Source organism: Melanotaenia boesemani, chromosome 20 (assembly GCF_017639745.1).
Source record: "Melanotaenia boesemani isolate fMelBoe1 chromosome 20, fMelBoe1.pri, whole genome shotgun sequence".
Taxonomy (NCBI): domain Eukaryota; kingdom Metazoa; phylum Chordata; class Actinopteri; order Atheriniformes; family Melanotaeniidae; genus Melanotaenia; species Melanotaenia boesemani.
In genome coordinates, this window is record NC_055701.1 from 9,939,012 (window position 1) to 9,958,283 (window position 19,272).

At 39.1% G+C, this 19,272-nt stretch overlaps 1 long non-coding RNA gene across 1 annotated transcript; it reads left to right on the top strand.

The window, feature by feature from the left end:
• The first annotated feature begins 54 nt into the window (after positions 1 to 54).
• Positions 55 to 17,555, top strand: LOC121631831. Its single transcript, XR_006008802.1, has 3 exons — positions 55 to 607; positions 17,020 to 17,074; positions 17,508 to 17,555. It is a non-coding gene; the product is annotated as an uncharacterized LOC121631831 (long non-coding RNA).
• The last annotated feature ends 1,717 nt before the right edge of the window (positions 17,556 to 19,272 follow it).

The following is a 19,272-nucleotide window of genomic DNA, read 5'->3' on the forward strand; positions in this document are numbered from 1 at the left end:
TTCGGCTGGGCTGCACCAATTTCTATTAAGAATCTGTACAATTTTATAAAAAATTTGGTTACCAGAGCAGGAAAACAACACTTCGTTTGAAAAGCTATATAGCCTGGGTAAATCAAACCTACTCTTCAAATCGGCGTATTAATTTTCCTTGTTAATTTAAAATAATAGTGATGAAAGCGATTCAGGGGATGATGATAAGTGCATTAAATGTTAACAACTGACAGTTATACCATGTTGACGTCTGGTTTTTCGAAATACATCTTAAAGAAGTTGATCTACTATGTCGTTGCAGCCAAATCAACTAAAGCCTGTCTAATTTTTAGGTTGATTTTAATATCCAACTTTCCTTTTTCAGGTGTGATAAATCAAGCTAGAGCTCCCCACGTGTTTAAATCCAGTAATAACATCGGCTTGGGGTGTGCGCACATCACGCCAGCTGTAGAACGGAGTGGAAGCGAGATGAGAATGCAAAGCAGGCACCTCATGGCTCAGCATCAGCATCAGGCTGAGTTGAGATTTGCGCACCCATCAAACTTGGGTTGGGACCTCAGCATGTGAACGGGCTTTGCGGGAGGAGGATCCACCTAGAATGTCAGCTCTGAAGAAGGTAATTCCCCTTTTCTCATTTTTTGCCTTAATCTTTCAACAAACATTAAATATTATGGTTAATAAGAAGACGTATGCAGGAGTAACAAATGGTGTGTCTGTCAGCAGTTTGATTTATTGGATTTTTCATTGTTCATCAGGGGAAGTAGATCAAAAATCGTGTGTCTGTTTAATATTAAACAGATGTTAAAAAATGTAGTGTAGTTTTTGCATTGCTTTTGCATGCACGTGAGATTTCATCCATTAGACCTTGTGGGTTGCATTCCACTTACATTTATTCTTTTGCATGGTGCTTCTATGAGGAACATTTTGGGGGAAAAAAGAAAAAAAAGGAGATATTATCTTTGGGGAACTTCTTAAATGAATGTTTTATTACGTTTGATCTCCCCAAGACTACACCTTTTCTGCACTGTCACGTAATACTGTAAGTGCCGACTGTATTCTCTGTGGGTGGATGCGCTTCACTGACTGTGTCTGACAGAGCCCCATCCTGAATGAGAGTGGAGCCTCCTACAGCTTCACGGAGAAAGGCATTGGGTGATTTTAAGGTTTTGTGTGACTGAAGAAAACAGTACTGATAAGTGTGAAGCTGTTACATAATATCCTGTGGTGCACAAGACACTGAGAAGCATATGATCCATTTGTATAAGTCGTTTTATTAATCTTTATGATATTTGCAAACCTGTGAATGGTTGTAATCTGTGCAGAAATTTTGCTTTTGAGCAGATCTTGAACAAGTTAAGCGCCTTGTCATCACTGTCAGGTGTACATTGACAGATTGTATTGTTTAAGATTGAATACAGTTGTAAGTATTGATGTAATAAAGTTGGATAGAATGCCTCCTTCAGCACTGCTGCTGAACCCACAGCAAACGCACAGCACTCAACATGCAGTGTGAGTGACAAAGTGCTTGCTGCCAGCGCTCACATAGTCAGACGTTATAATCACAGAGTTACTAAAAATAGTGGACATATTCAATGCAACTCTTTAGAAGCTCCGTGGAGTTATTGGTGTTCACCCAAGTGGCTTGAAGCTTTACCACAATAGTACTCAATGCTGTACCCACAACCTGTTAAATAATATAAAAAAGTATTTCTTTTTAGAAAATGGTGGTCTGGTAGTCTTTCTTTAAAGACATACAGCTGCATGTGTGAATTTTCAATGTATATGGACTTAAACAAGCCTATATATACCTGAAAAATGCATTTTCTGAATGTTTTATGTAGGATGTTGGAAAAGTGCTTTATTTATTCATGATGCAGTTGGCGGCTAGTGCAGTAGACCAATGGCCAGGGGCAGACCTGGGCAAAAAAACAAACAAACAAAAAAAATAAAATAAAATAAAAAAAGCCCTGGGAGTTTTTTTCTGGATAGCCTATTCTCAAGATAAAGCACATGTAATAGATTCTGGGTCTTTCAAGATTTTCTAAAATTTATTTGTTTTTAATGCAAGTACATCACAAAATAAACTATTAAAATACCTTTTCAGAATTTAGAAACACATGTTTAGCTTTTCACAAGGTAATTAATTGCCTAACTTGAGCCTTGTGGGTATAATAAATAAATGATAGAACACATAAAAACATGTTACTGCTGTATTGGCCATGCATCTGTTCTTTACATCATTATTGATCATTGATCCAATCCTATTTGAGCCCAATAATTTTTGTGTACAACTCTGAGACATGCCTCCTCCAGAAATATTGAGATAATACAGCAATAGTTGCATGTTTCAGGGATGGGCAGGGAGATGAGTTAGTGGTGTAACAAGAACTCTCTGCTCCTGAATACTGCAAATATGCTCATGGATTTTCATAGGACAGGATCCAAGAGTCAACCACTGCAGATTCAGAATGCAGACACTGAGGTGGTGAAGAACTACAAATATCTGAGTTTCCACTTAGACTGCCACCTGGACTGGTCAAGGAATAAAGAGGCTCTCTACAAGAAGGGACAGAGCCATCTGTATTTACTGAGGAGATTCAGGCCCTTCGATGTCTGTAGCAAGAGGCTGAACTCACTTTGCACTGTGGTGGAGAAAGGCACACTGACAAAGGTGCAGGCAGTGTTAGCCAACAAATACCATCCTTTCCATCACATCTTTGCTGGTCAAAGGAGCCGTTGCAATGAACGGCTCATTTCTCTGGGTATAACCAAAAGTAGTTGATTTATTTTTCCTCTATATTTGTCCTTTTAAACAACAAAGCGTGGATGATGACAGAATTAAGGAGGACTCAAATATGATCTACAATACAAGAGAGGAGCGTGTGTTCTTCTGGAAGGTGGACCAGGTAGAAGAGAAAGGGGAAAGGTGGTTGGAGGACAGTTCCACGAGAAAAGTAGAAAAGTTTTCACCACAATGGTCCAGGCAACGTTGTCTAAGCATCACAGCCACATTTACCAGAACCTTCAGCTAGTTCCTTCAGCTGAAACACCCGCTCAGTCACTGCATCCACCCCAAACAGTAACCAGTTATCAGTGACTGTGTGATTTCCAGCTAAAAGAGCCGTACGTGTCGAAGATCCAGTACAGTCTCCTGCTTAAAGTCAGCCATTCCTGCAGGGGTTCTACCCGCTCCAAACCTCCATCTCCCTTCCAAGGCCACAAGCGGCAGAGCCAGACAGTTATTCTTGGATTCTTAGTCCTCCCTGCACTTAGAGCCTGTGACCTGCTCAGTGTTAATTGACCAATAGGTGAGGATCTGCCCCCAAGACACGCCTTCAAAGACTGTCCTCATACATGATGAGACAGATATGCATACAGAAATGTAAAAAGGAAACACAAATAAATCTGCTTGGAGAAAGGAAATTCAAGATTGGAATAGTGAGGACGTGAATATAACTGTGAATACAAGAAGTGTCAATAATAAATAAATAAACTAAATGTCAAATGAAAATAAAATACAGAAATAAATATTTTTGGGTTAAGAAATGTAAAAGGAAAATAATACAGAAATAAATAAATGCATAAAATTAAAGGATGAAAACATTTTAAAAAGCACCAAATTAACAAATAAATTAAACTAAAATAAATAAATAGGATTAATAATCCATCCACCCATCCATTTTCTGCCGCTTATCCGGAGTCGGGTCGCGGGGGCAGCTGCCTAAGCAGGGAAACCCAAACTTCCCTCTCCCCGGCCACATTCCCCAGCTCATCCGGAGGGATCCCGAGGCGTTCCCAGGCCAGCCGAGAGATGTAGTCCGTCCAGCCTGTCCTAGGTCTTCTCCGGGGCCTCTTTCCGGTGGGACGTGCCTGAAACACCTCACCAGGGAGGCATACAGGAGGCATCCTAACCAGATGCCTGAGCCACCTCATCTGGCTTCTCTTGATGTGGAGGAGCAGCGGCTCTACTCTGAGCCCCTCCCAGGTCACCGAGCTTCTCACCCTATCTCTAAGGGAGAGCCCGGCCACCCTGCGGAGAAAACTCAGTTTGGCCGCTTGTACTTGCGATCTTGTTCTTTCGGCCACAACCCACAGCTCATGACCATAGGTGAGGGTAGGAACGTAGATCGATTGGTAAATCGAGAGCTTTGCCTTTTGGCTCAGCTCCCTCTTCACCACGACAGACCGAGTCCACATCACTGCAGACGTGTCGATCTCCCGCTCCATCCTTCCCTCACTCGTGAACAAGACCCCGAGATACGTGAACTCCTCCACTTAGGGCAGGACCCTGTTGCAGACCCGGAGAGAGCATTCCACCCTTTTCCGACTGAGAACTATGGTCTTGGACTTGGAGGTGCTGATTCTCATCCTAGCTGCTTCACACTCGGCTGCGAATCGCTCCAGTGAGACCCGAAGATCACGGCCCGATGAAGCCAACAGAACCACATCATCCGCAAAGAGCAAAGACCCAATCCTGAGGCCACCAAACCGGATCCCCTCAACAGGATTAATATTAAAAAGTTAAATTAAAACAGTTAATATTGACAATAGAAATACAAATTTATGTCACATTTTATAGGTTTCTTAATGGAAACATGAATAAAAAAATGTATATTTTTATTGCCATGTCAATTTGTTTTTTGAGCAGTTTTTATATTTCTGTATTTAACAGCATCTGCATGCATCATGCGGGTACATGCTCTCGTGGAAGCCACATACTTTGCAATAACTTCTACAGTTAAAGGCTTAATTATTGTATGCACAATTAAAGCAGCTGCATTAGGACAGTTACAGATATAGATAGGTAGCAACACTCCTACTGCAGACAGTAAAACAGAAACTGACAAAAAGCCGCATTCGAAGACAAAAAATAGGTTTCAGAAGAAAGAAAAATAAAGTGAAGCTTGACATCTGAATTTGAAAGGATGCACAGAAGAAAACCAGAAGTAAGCTGAGGTTTTGTTTTGGTAGCGTATAGCTGCATGTTCTCTGACTCTGATCTCTTTCAACTTTTGCCACGTTTGATTTTATCTGCTGTAATACTCCCACACCAGACACACATCAGATTTTGTCAAACAGCTGCTTCTCGTCTGTTTTCAGGGTGTCTTTCCTGGTATATGACATGTTGCATTTGATGGTTTTTCTTTTTTACTTGCTGCATGAATTACCTTAGAGTGATATTAATTTTGAGAGCGTTTATTACAGGGCCTTTGCAGGACAATATGCCTTCTCCAATGAGCAAAAGTGGTCAATTAAAAGATATGTAATTAAAGGTGTTTTTTGTTGGGTTTTTTTTTTTAGTATACTGTATCTTGTTGGTTATTAAATAAATAAATGCAGAGATGATTGGATCCATTATCCAATACATCATAGCACTCCATAAAAATAATTTTAATGTATAAAAACTTGGAACTTGTGAAGTGTGAACTTGTACGACATTGTCATTGGTTATGCCTGATCTTTTTAATGCTGTGCTAGCTCTGCATTTATGTTTTGTCTAATTCCTTTTCATCCATTACTTTCCAAGCATCTGCAATCCTTCAATTATGTGTTCTGTTCTGGAGCCTAAAAGATGGAGCAGCAGCATGAGAAAGTTGCCGGGATAAACCCACATAAACCAAAGTTTACAGGCTTTGAGGGCATGAAAAACAATTAGGTAGACCCAAAGCTAATCATATTATAACAAATCTCCCACTCTTGTCTGTTCCAGTTGCCACACACTATGAATCAGTTGATTTTAAACAACGTTTTTTATTTTGCTTATTTGAATATTACATACTTAATTGGCTTATATGTCTAGTTGTAGACTGAGAGAACTCCCAGTGCTCCTGATGGACAGTCCACTCTTGCTCATGATAGTTGCAGCAAGCATAAAAAAGCAAAAATAATAACCTAAAATTAAAGTCATTATATCATCATGCATGTTGACTTATGTATATACAGTACACTGACAGGCTGCTGGAAATGGATGCTTGCAATACCTAACAACAAAACCAGTCTGGTGTGCAGGTGGCAGCCTCTGCTGTAGGTCATTATGAGTAAAAAAAATAAAAGACATGTCATTTATAAGCTTTAGGAGGCTCCACCTTTTACCCCATCCACATCACCTTTTCAGCTTAACAGATAATTGCTCACTCTTTCAATGAAAGGAGGGTGATTCATGATTTATGTGTTGGAAAATCTTTACTCATCCTTCCAGGCAGTTTCTCTCCTTAAAAGAGAAGACTGCTTATTTCAAAGCTCCTACTTGAATTAAACTAATGATGAAAAAAATTCTTTTTTAGGATATGTCTATGGTTGCTATCTAAAAGCTCAAACACATCCACATCCTACACACAGCTAGTCTTGACTTTGCCTCCTTGGCGGGGACACGACAAAGCTCTTATAAACTATTTGAAGATGCACAGCAAACTTGAAACGCTACATTTATACGTGTGTGATGTCATCTTGGTCTACAAGGGGGAGAGAAGCAGCGCTGAATGTGGACTGGTTTGACTAAAGTAAATGTTAAAACATTCAGCGGGTTCTTTTCTTATTCATCCACTCACTGGGCCAGATATGTTTCTGCTTTCTTCCCTTTTTGCCTCCTTTCCTCTTGCTTTAATGCTTTCTTTTATCTTACTTTCAAATGAACTTTTGTTCACCTTCTTTCTTTTCATGCTTTAGTGATGAATGCCCCCGTACATCTGCAATAGTTTGGCTTTGGTATAGGTATGCAGAGGGACTGCGGAGGATGGATGGATGAGACACATTATGAATAAAATAATGCATGAGAGCCAAGTGTGTGTATGTATGGGAATCTTTGTGTGCTGTACCTGTGTGCCACCCCTCCAGAGTTTTTAACCTTTGAGTTAAAGGCAGGCAGAGATCTTGCAGGTAGATGGGTGTTGCAGTTAGTGTGATAGCTGCCCAATAAGTCAGGTGTTGCAAGATCTATTACCATCCTGGTATTTAATAATCATTCTAATGGTGTTGTAATAAATTCCAGCTATTTGTAGCATGGCTATTGATGCTGATTGCACCAGCTTCCCTATGTCAGACACATTTTTCATTTTAAAAATCACAGAAGCTGCCCGTTGAAGGTTTGCACTGTGCAAAGATGAGTGCCCACGTCTCACATCAGCTGCAAACCTTCTGGCTAGACTCAAAGATAAATCATCTAAAGGGCCAAATGGAATTCTAAATTCGTCCCTTACAGCCTCCTGTATTAATATCCTGCCAAAATGTGAAATTTAAACCTAATGCAAGTGCAAGATCCCATACAATTAACTATGCACTTGAGTTTTCCTCTATAGAACACAAGTCCTACATTACCATTACTGTTGGCAAAAGGCCCACCCTTTTATAGTCTTAACTAGACCCCTTAAACAGATTCACAAATGTGAATATATCAGCTTAATTAAGCAGCCCACAATAATGACGGACAATCAAGGCAACAGGATATTTGATCAAGGTGAGTAGAAAAGATTTGGTTAGGCTCCAGAGAATAGTTTAGTGTGTTAATCGCCTGATTGTCAAGTCCTTTTATGTATCTCTCTTACATTATCTAGGCTGTTCAAAAATCAGAGGCTTTGGATACGTTTGACTGTGGTTACAAACCGGTTGAGTCGAGTTACTGTTAGAGTTTGATCTATTAGCTATTTAACTGGACCCCCATCCTTGTGCCTGTATACATGTACAGTATTGTATTCAAAGAAGTATGCCAGACGCTGCAATGCTGTGCACTGTGTAAGGCTTTGACTTACTTGAATAGTGTTTCGTCAGGTTATACTGCAGTTATAAAAAATCTGGATTTTATTAGATTAAAGTGAACATCTGGAAATTCTTAGCAACAGCAAGTCGCTGCTTTTCAGAGACAATTTCTGATGCATTTAACCTTCTAACAAAAGAGCAGCTTTATTGGGAACTTGGCTGTATCTGGGTGCATTGGTCAGGCTTTCAGGGCATATTCACACCAGGATAGACTAGGGGACTCAGTGGTGAGGAATTCTGGAAATTGTTGCACCTTTGCTTGGCTTGGTTTCTTTTCACACTGCACTAGTTTACACAACCAGACCAAACCATCTCGACCATGTCATGCAGTTACAACAGCTGCTTTCTTTGCTGCTTGCTTTGTGGAGGTATTCCCCAAGATAACCACTGACCAAGATGAAAGAAGAAGAAAATCTGGGACATTGATTGGTCAGGGCTGGAAATGCTTTTTCATTGCAAGTAAACACTGGAGTAACAATTTCTTTATTCAGTCTTGGGGTGTCTGTTTTACTTGGGTGTTAAAATCTGATACACTTTTCAGGAGAGGCTGTCCAGCTTGAGCAGTGGGAGAGGCAGCATGATATCCGACATGTTGTGGTACATTGCATCATACGTCACATCCTTTCTTTGTGGGCTGGTCCGTTTGCTTTCCCACAATCAGCGCACCTGACCAGAGTTCACTTGCAAGCAGATCAAGACCCTTGGTTTTCAAATAAACCAGAGTTTGCTTCTTTGGTCCGCAGCAGAGTGTGAATGCATGTTCAGCTACTCCAAACAGGCCACACTGTCTGGACCAAACAGTGCCAGTGTGAATGCTCATGTAGAGTTTTGATTTTGTTCAATTCTGGTGAAAATGAAAAACGTACCTGCGTTTTAAACTGTTCAATTTTAGCTGGACCAACATTTCTCACCTTTTTAAGAGACAGTCTCCAAGAACTCCAAGAAAAAGAGTAAGCATGACAACAGTGCCTTCATATTAGATTTTGGGAATAAATAAATTACTTTGATAAAGCACCTGAATTTTTCTGGTTATTAAACATCTACAATTTCAACAAAAACCGACTAAACCAAAGAGGGATTTTAAAAATCTGAGGCGGATATTGTTAAGCAGCAGTGACACAACAATCATTTTTGTCTGTACAGTTTCACTCTAATCTTGGGAAGCAGTGGAGCTCTTTGTTTGCTTTGTTCTGTTCAGAGTAGTGTATTATTTCTGTTGGAGATCTGACATCTTCCTGGCTGACTCACTCGGTGTCTGTTTTCTATTTCCAATCATTTTTACAAACCAAAAATGTGTGGCATATTGGCTGGCAGGCTGCTCATTTAGGCTGATCTTATCACGCTTTAGATTTACATTTGATGCAAAGCCATCCCAGACTGTCATTCCATGATGCATGAGCATCTGGAGGGGCTCTCAGCTTCTTGTTTTACACCTTCGTTTAGATGGCTTATAATTTCTCTTATGGTACATTCTAAAGAGGTGAATTCCACACATTAACTTGCTGTATAATGTCAGTTTTAAATTACATTGAAGGGAATGTGTTGCTTACACTTTGTGCATGTGAAAGTTAAAAAAGTGATCAATGAGAATAATCATTTTAAATTGTAAATTATTTGTTATCTTAAAAGTCTAGTTAAATTTATTTACCTGTAAACCTGTCTAAACTGAGCTAAATGCCTATTTACTTGTAATATAATGATTTTACCATCGATAGGATAAATTAAAGATTTATAGAATAAAGCTACTATATACATTTATGTGGTCTATTATTTTAAGATAATAATTACTAACACTTCTGTGTTAATTTACTTCAGTGAGGGCTGAGTTTGATGTGTCATTCACCTCAGCTTCATTACACTGAGAGGCATCTCTTATAATTTATTTTGTCTGCTGGCATGCCATGTGTAGTAGCTGCAAGGCTGAATGCATAGTCTGTACACTACTGCATTTCACTGCTTGAATGGACAGGAAGGAAGCAGACAGCTCTCAGGTAGACATAAATAGGTTTGAAAAGCTGTGTAGTTACTAGACTTCCTGTTCATCCTCTCCGATCTCCATTAGCTCTCAGAGTGGCACACTCTACCCCTCAGCAGTAGGCAAAAAGATTTCCCATTATATACTGCCACTTGTGATAATTGCCTGTACCCGCAGATGGAGTATTTAGAAATTACTAGCAAGCCCACAGCCTACGTGTGTGTCTATTTAAATGGCTGGTTTGTAGATGGGCATTTGTTTTATCAATATTCTGGAACACCACTGAGGCAATAGCGGTCCCATTGTGCCATGGTCAAACAAGGCTGTGATGCCTCGAGCATCAATTCATTTCAACACCTAAATGAATGTAGACACTGGAGACTAACTTGTTCGAAGACATTTATAACTAGAAGCACTCAGAGAGCGCAGACCTCTGCCAAGACGTAGGGTCACTCACCTGAGAAAAACCCCAATAGGCCCAACAGCCTAGTACCCCCAATATTTCAATCACCAGATCCAGAAGATCAACATGATCTGGGTCAAACAATGTCGGATTATAACATCTACCATGACGTAATTTGTAATTTTTTTTTGGCCAATGATTCTGGGCATTATCTGTTGAGTCAGAAGCTGTAATGGCAAAATTATCCCTATGTCCTGCTGCCAATAACATAACCTCCACCTTGGCGACTTATAAAAGATATGAAACATCTTGCAGACATTGATTGATCTCAGCTTCTTCAAAAAGTAGAGTCTGCTCTGTCCCTTGTAGATGGCTTCTGTGTTGGATTCCAAGTCTGTTGTCTGCAGTACTTCACTTGTATTCCTCCACTACCTCCACCACTGTAATAAGTGTTTTGCTTACTCCTGTTTCTTCTGAAGTCAACAGTCCCTCTCTTTTGTTTTGTTTGTATTCAAGATGAGGTGATTGTTTTCACACCATCTCACAAATTGACTGACCAGTTCTCTGGACTCAGCTTCTTGTCCATCACTGATACACCCCATAACTGCAGAGTAATCAGAGTATTTCTGCAGATGACAGGAATCAGAGGTGTATTGGAAGTCTGAGGTATATAGTATAAGACTATGAGAGTACAATCCCTTGTGGTGCTCCAGTGCTGCTGACCACCAACCCCTCAGACACAAAACCTTTCAGTCTCACAAACTGTGGTCTGTTTGTTAGGTAGTCATAAATCCAGGTGGTTGTGGAGGTATTAATCTGAGATTTATGGAGCTCCTCACATAACAGAGCAGCTGAATTGTATTAAAATCACTTGAAAAATTAAGAACCATGATCCACAAGGGGCTGCCTGAGTTGTATAGATGAGACTGGGCTCTCTGAAGCAGGTGGATGATGGCATCTTCAAGCCCAAGCTCATTACGACAAGCAAACTGTAATGGGTCCTGAAAGGTGTTCACTTGCTTATTAAGGTGAGCCAGTAACAGTCTCTTAAGGACTTTCACGATGTGAGATGTTAGGGCAGCTGGTCTGTGGTTGTGTAATTCAGATGGTTGGGATGTTTTAGGTAGTTGAACAAGGCAGGATGTTTTCACAGCACAGGCTGGTGTTGATAAAGTGCTGAAAAATCTAGCATAGTTGTTCTGAGCAGGTTTTCAGAACCCTGAAGCTGACACCATCTGGACCTGCAGCCTTGTTCCAGTTCAGTCTCTCCAGTTGCTTGTTCACCTGCAGACAACAGACAGGCCAGAGAGTGAACATTGTTATGAAATGATCACCAATGTCGCGGCAGGAGTGGAAACATCATCAGTTGCATGATGGAAGTTGTATTGTATTAGAAAACGGAGAGTGGAAATTGTGACTACTTTGCTAAGCAGTGCATATATGTTAAACACTATTTCATGTGAATGTGATGCACAGTCACTAAGAGGAAATGCAAGGTCAGCAACAACTAACCAAGACTTGTTCAAATGAACAATTTGATTTTCTACACACATTTTTCTGAACATCAATTTATGCAGAAGTTGAGTTAAATAGGCCATATTTTATTCTCAAGCTCCAGTCTCACGAGACAGGCTCCGTCAAACATTAGACAAAACAACCTAGCAGTCTAATGGATTTTTGTTATAAAACGTAATAAGTACTGTTACATCTGGGGCCATTTTCAGAGAGTTTATGAGACAGGAAAAAAAGTTTCCTCACAGACTCAAATGGTGTGTGACTCATCTGGTTCATCTCAGCTAATGAGCATGCTTTTGGTTGTTTCTGTTTTCTCCTGCATCTGCCTTTAGTCTATGTGTGAGAGTGCTCTAAAACTCTGAAGTGCATCTCTGTAAATGGATTCACATTGTGCAGGACTTGGTTGTTGGAGACATTTAACTATGTTTAACTGACAACCATTTCTGTTGGAAAACAAACGATCATTTTCTGAAAATAGTTTTAATATGCTACTTGGAACTGAAGCCTAAAGACTTAGCTATAATATTTTTATGAGATATGTCACTCAGGAGACTGGCATTGATTTTTGTAGTAACTGCCATGCCATATTGTTGTCTCATATTACATCTTTTCACATTATCAGCGTCCATCACTTCCTCCAGGCAGCTGCCTCACTGACTGAAAGTTTAAATATTTTATATCTACAATGCAGATGAACAATAAAGAAAGTGAAGCCAACCCAAAATATTTAGGTCAAGTTGAAGTTTTAAAGGTCACTAAAACTGCTCATACATAATTAAAAGGCAAATCAAAATCTCTGTTTTACTGAAAAAAATCATCATTAAAATGTGTAAATTAACTCAGCAAATCAGCTGCAGTTTGAAAAAGAAGGGGGCCTGTGGACTAATGAAGTTAAAACAAAACCTTTTGGCTGCATAGAGCAAACGCATATTTAGAGAATAAAAAGGGTAACATGAAAAGAACATCTCCAACTTCTAAGCACAGAAGTGGATCGATCAGACTTTGAGCTTGTTTTGCTGCCAGAGGCAGAGGGATCATTTCACATTAATTAAATATCTGCAAATTATGGAAGCAAACATACCATTCTTTAAAAAAAGGGGTGCAGTATGACATCTACAACAGAATAATTACCCTAAACATGCTTACATTTCACAACAGCTTTTCTTAAGATGCATTTGCATTAGCCTTTATAGTCCATCTCCTGATCTCAAAAGAGAAATGCATGTAAGATGTGTTGAATGCTTCATTGAACTGGTAGCCTTTTTTAGTCGGAATAACTGAGCAAAAAACAGCTAAACAACTCTTTTACAAAACGTTCTTGCAAGCTGTGATGTTTTGGACCACTTTCTTTTTTTCTCATTTAAAAAATGCAAGGGGCATGAATAAAAAATATATATGTATATATATATATAAATATATAAATAAAACATTAAGTTTTCTATAGCTGTCAAATTAACCACTTTAGAATCCTCATTTAACCCAGCATTGCATTCGTTTAGACTGTGGACGAAACTGTAGTAACAGTAACAGTAGACAACCCCCCCCCAGAAAAAGATTGGCCCATTCTTGGCCTCAACATCACATGTGGCTCACAGATAATAATAATAAGAAATCAATGACAACTTCTCACATAAATCACTTCTGGCCCCTATAACACCTTCTATAATCCACGTCCAAGCCACTAACTTTCATCTTACTACAGTAGTAACAACAACACAACCTTTACAAAATCGTGCCTACTTCTAACTGATGAAATGTTAATAAAATTTATGAGAGTCAGAAACAAGGCAAACTTTTATGTGACTGGTATTAGTACAAAACAGTCTTTTCCAAACTGTTAATGCTGCTTGAAGTCTCTATAAAAACCCAAACCTGATGGTGGATTGCATTTGAATTTCCATTTTGTGCAGTTTGTTTGTTGAAACACGTAACATAAATAGTTGCTTGTGCTAACCCAGATCTTTGACAACATGAACTGATGCCTTAATGTGAAATTAGAAGCCCAGACTGGGATGCTTTTAAAGTGTAAATGAGAAGTGAGCCACAAGACCATCCCTGACAGCTCATCTTCCACACTCCTTCAGTATAAGACTCTGCCAGCCAGCAGCATCAGTTATATCTGTACGTCAAGGTTAGTGTTTGATACATTACAAACCAGCTGCTGTGTCGTCATTTCTGCAGAGCATTCAGTTTGTGTCTACTTCTCAGCTTTCTTATAATCTTCTTTACTGATTAGCATTTTGATGCCAGCCCTGGATGACAGAGAAGTACAGCCTTGCATGTTAAACAAGTAAAATAATAAAACAAAAATGATATAAAGAAACAGACAGCTGGAATTTCTTGGATAAATCATTGCATGAAAGCCCATGCACTTGCATAAGAAAATGAAACTAAATGGTGAACGAATCACAGCAGTGGTCATAAAGAGTAAGAGGTTATAGGCAGTAACAGAAGGAAGCTGGAAATCAGAGACATAAAATTCAGTTTACTTATTGTTTCACAGCTGTCGTGCTGTAAAGCTCAAATAAACAGCTCCTCGCAGCCTTATGCAAGGGGCGCTGCATCATTAGATTTGATGTGAAAATCAAAGTTCTGATGATGGTGTGTAAATGTGTGTGTATTTGTAGCAAGCTGCTACAAAGAAGAGGATGTCTCTGCAGTGAAATGCATGCAAGGAGACATTAGACATGATTGAGGGAAACTTCTTTTTGTATGAATTTATATAGCCTTCATCATATTATCAGTCTTATAGCAGTTCAAATGAACAATTTGATTTTATAAATACATATATATTCATTCATCTGATTAGTTTCACTTTTTGTCTTTGAAACAGACTGTTTTATGTTTAACTTGACACACAAATTGCATGTAGTTCATATTTGTGTCATGATCCAGGCGGGCAGCGCAAGTTTTTCTTCTCAGTGCAAATAAATGCATGCTGAATCAGGTTTTCATTCTAAAATTAGACCGAGATATGAGTGTAGGTGTAGTGGGTTGTCTGTCTCTGATGGTGACCTGCCCAGAGTCATAACAACTAGGACAAACATAGTGGATGTGGAAAATTGATCTGTTAAGTGATTTTGTTCAATATCAAACCAATATTGATCATAATATTTAGGAAATGCTTTTTAATGCTATTTACATAAATATGCCGTTTATTGATGCTTGATTTCAATTAATGTGGACATACTTGATTTTTCCTTGATAGTTCATTTAAAATATTCCAGGTTTAATCACAATTTGCTATCAAATTAACCCATTTTGAATACAGGTGTCTTTTCAGTAAGCTTTTTAGAACTTACTCTACTGTATTTATTTATGACTTTAAAAAGCCAACACAAAGCATTTCATTAAACAAAATGTAAAACAAATAAAAACATAAATAGAAACCTGCAGATGGAAGTGGAATATTAGCATAAAACTATGTATTGTTAGAAAACAACTTCCAATCTGATGTTTTCTTAGAAGATATACCAAACTCTAATTGTACACTAAAACCTTTGTTTGTCAGGCTCTGTAGAAAGCAGAGACATAAAATGAGTAAAGCAGGTAAAGTGAGTTAAAAAAGAACCATTTAAGGGCGTAAATATTCGGCTATTATATACAGGAACATGAGATCTCTGATGTTCCTGTTATCTGTAGAGCCACTCTCCCTGTTTGTATGTCAAGGCTCTGACTACCACAGGCACCACTGTTGCTTAAACTTCACAAATCTTTTCGACTTTTTCCTTCAGACCTTGCTATTTTTCAAGCTTCATGTGTTGTGTTCCTTCCTAATGCTGCTATTACTTGGGATCTATTACTACTGCCCTCTTTTGCAGTTTTGTTTGTGGACCACCACAACCCAGATAGCAGACACATTTGGGCCTAATCTTAAATAATTTTGGCACTTATGGTTCAGTTACAACACTGGCAAGTGTTTTGCGGGCCAGATGTTGTCTATCTGGGAATGTAAAGTTCTTTAATTTAAGAAGTCTGGATATGGAAGTCCCACCAGATCTTGGCTCAGCCATTCCCTACTAATTTCAGAGATATCAGAAGGTGGTGAAGTATTTTGAGGGCCAGTTTTGAACTTAACTTGCTTAATTTTTAAATAACTAAATGATCATACCATGATTCCAGTTGTGGAAAAGTTGCTAATAAAGATACTTTAACCTTGACTTTGAAAATTAATATAGATGGGAAAATCATATGTGCTTCAGGCGCTTCTCTTGTATGAATGATGAAGTTTCTTGGATTTCCCTAAAAGATGAGCTGGTTAAGTTATTCTTTTTTCTTTTCATATCTGGTTTTCACTTTCATTTCAAAAGCTACTCTTTAATTAAAACAGATGCTTATCTAATGTTTCTTATTCAATCCTTGAGAGAAGTTAAATAACTTTGACAGAATAGTCTGAGATAAGCAGAAAAGTGCAAATGTAAAGAAATGTTAACTTTATTAAGACTGAAAACGTGAAGTGGAGAGAAAAGAGAAGAGGTCTGTTTCTATAACAGTACTTCAGTCATTTTGGACTTCTGTGAGCCTGTCAGTCAGATGCAAGGACAAAGAAATATTAGCACCTACTGAGTCGTCTTCATTCCCTGTCTTTGTCTTGTTTCTGGGGAATCTTTTCTTGTAAAGGTCCTGTTAATTAGTTCCTTGTGAATGATAATAATGAAAGTCAGTGTTACAGCAAAACTGCTATCATACAAAGAAATGAAAGCAGAGTATTCTATTTTGATCTGCAAGTCTGCAGGGAGATGATTTTGTATTGTTTCCATAGCAAGAGCATGATTGATGGTGCAAAGTATTTGAAGCTCAGCTTTAACTTCAGATCTGTTACAGAGTAGATTGTTGGCATGCATTATTGATTAGTGTGACCACCTCAGGCCTGTAAGTAGTCCAATAATTGGCTGTTGTGTTTTCAGCTACAAGCTGCTGATGAAGCAGGGGGAGCTTCTGAAATTGCCAGCCATTCTTTACTGCGAGCTGAGCAGTATTTTAACCTGATGCTTCTGTCTTCCAGTGGAGTGTCATATTTGCCTTCATATGCCATTTAACCCACCTTTGACTGTTTGTAGACCTAATCAGAGATAGGAAGTTTAAAATTAACCTTCCAGGCACATACCCATGCCACAGCCATCATTTAGTGCTCCACTGCTCAGATCCCTGTGCACATGAAAGGTCTTAGATGAATGTGGAAGCTGCTGCTTTTGATGCAAATGGTGCCAGGAATGAGTATCTGTAGTCGCTCTGTAAATGAGGGTCTCACCATGCCTCAGTGCATTCCCTCAGAGCTCTGACTTGTTTATCTTCTTTGAGCTGCTGTGACATTAACGTCGTTCCCTCTCTCTATCTTCTTCTCCTGCCACCTCCCCCCACCCCCCTTGTTGTTTCCTGGAAGGTGTTGCCAAGCATACTGCAGAAGCATTGCTGTATCTTACCAGATGGGAACGCAGGTAAGGACTAAAAAAAGGATTTCTTTCCTCTAAACACACTGGTCACACACAGTCCTGACACAGAAGCAGAGAGACTATGAGAGTAATGAGTGGGCAGGAATGCTGAGAAATACTCAGAGGGTGGGCCACAGTTGCCTGTTAACTGATTTTTTTTTTTTTTTTGTGAGTTCATTCTGTCTATATTCACTCCTCTTCGCTGATGTTTCTTGCATAGTTTGATATTTCCCAACTAACTACAAAGAGATGATTTCATCTCACCATTCTAAACATTTGTTAAGCTTTTAGGGCCACTGTGCAAATCTACCTCTGGCAAAACTAACGTCTCTTAAAATGGTCTGAAATAAGATGGGGTTCTCATGTCCAGAGGGAGGGGAAAAACTGGAGCAATAATTTCAAACTTGTGATGATGACAGGCTTCTTCACATCGTTGCAGGTGTGAAGAGGTTGCTGATGAAATTGAAGAGCAGGGAGATATATTCAGGTACCTGGCCGCTGTCCTCTTGATAATAACTTTTTTTTTGTACCTCTGTGTGAGTGTTCTTTTAGTAACTCAAGCTCTCTGACCTCTTGACTGTACTGAGACTGCATGCATGGGCTCACACACCATCCATCCCACTAACAAAGCCTTAGTCTCACTGCTCCTAAAATGTCTTGGCCTCGTGTCCATTCTGTCATCTTAATAATACCCATTTCTACAGCAAACTTTGTTTTCTGTTATGCATAGTGGGGCATTTTTAATAAACTAACTACACAAGCTGTACAGGTGTGAACACAAGTAATAAAGCAATAGTGCAGTAAACTTGGGAGTAAAAAGAGAATTTGAAACTTTGCATAAATTTTAGGTTGGGTGCTTGAAACTCACATGTCACATGTGATATCTGTGAGGCAGCTGACAGCATGAAATTAATGTTTGGTGGGGCATACACAGATAAGGAACTTGACAAACCTGAATCATCGAGTATGGAAGGGTAAATCTAACCCTGCTGTGCTTTACGGAGAAAGTGAACAATCAGAAAAGGAAAGTTATATAGACAAAATCCAGACATTAAATGGAAGTCACCCATATGAGCATGGGGAATGGTCCCAAAAATCTACATTGTGTGCAGTTCATTGAAGCACTTGCTGCCACTGAGCCTTGGTTTAATACTACATGTAAGCAGGCAGATTTAGACACAGAACTGTAAATGCCTCTGCTCACAATGGTGGCTTTGCTATGTGCACTTTGTTTTATGTTCCATTGTCCTGCAATCCCAGTGCACCTTATATTGGACTGCAGCCATCAGAAGCTGACCGGTGTTTGTCACTATTAGTTTTTTAAATTAAGTGTCTACAGCATGTTACAGTAACTTTTAACTTTTCATATGTTTGTGTCCATGTTTGTAACTGAGCCTCTGTTGAGTGCTTTTGGACGGGGCGGAGCCTGTAGCAGCATTGCTGGTCACTGAGAACGATACGTACTTTCACGTCAGTCTCCAAAAGTCTCCAAAAACACCAGGAAAAGTTGCTAGATTTGTCACTAGTCACTTTTTTGAAAAAAAAAAAAAGTCGCTAGAGAGGTCTAAAAGCTCACTAAAACTAGCGACAAAGTTGCTAAGTCGGCAACACTGGAAGGTAGGTGTACTTCAGCACGCACTAGTCTAGCACTGTCTTTAATGACAAATCTGTGGTCTGCCAACACTCACAGTAATTTAAATAATACATATTTTACATGTACTATTTACATACGTATGCATTTCCACTGACTTGTTTTTATGTTGGAAAAAAACGTACACAAATGTCTAAAAACGACAGATGAGACAAGAGAACTGCTGGAAAGCGTAGCTAACAGTGAAGCCGCATAGAAAAAAAAAAGAAAAGAATACAAACTAAAGTCATCAATCCCTCCACCTACAATAAATGATAACTTACTACTGTGAAAATGCCTCGAACAAATAAGCAAACTCCTTGGAATGTTTTTCAAGTGGTCCGGTAACCTCGGAAATGTGGGCACTGAGCTTTGTTTCCAGGTTGAAAAACTAAAATAACCATACGTTAAATGGTCTGCTATTACAGTCATGACAACGGTTGTGGCATTTCAAAACACAACAAGCCCTCTCTATTCCTGAAAAATATACCAATAAATAGTACACTGCAAACCAGTTGTGACTACACTGTGACTACAGTTGTGACTGTACCTGCAAATCCTACAATGCTTTGTG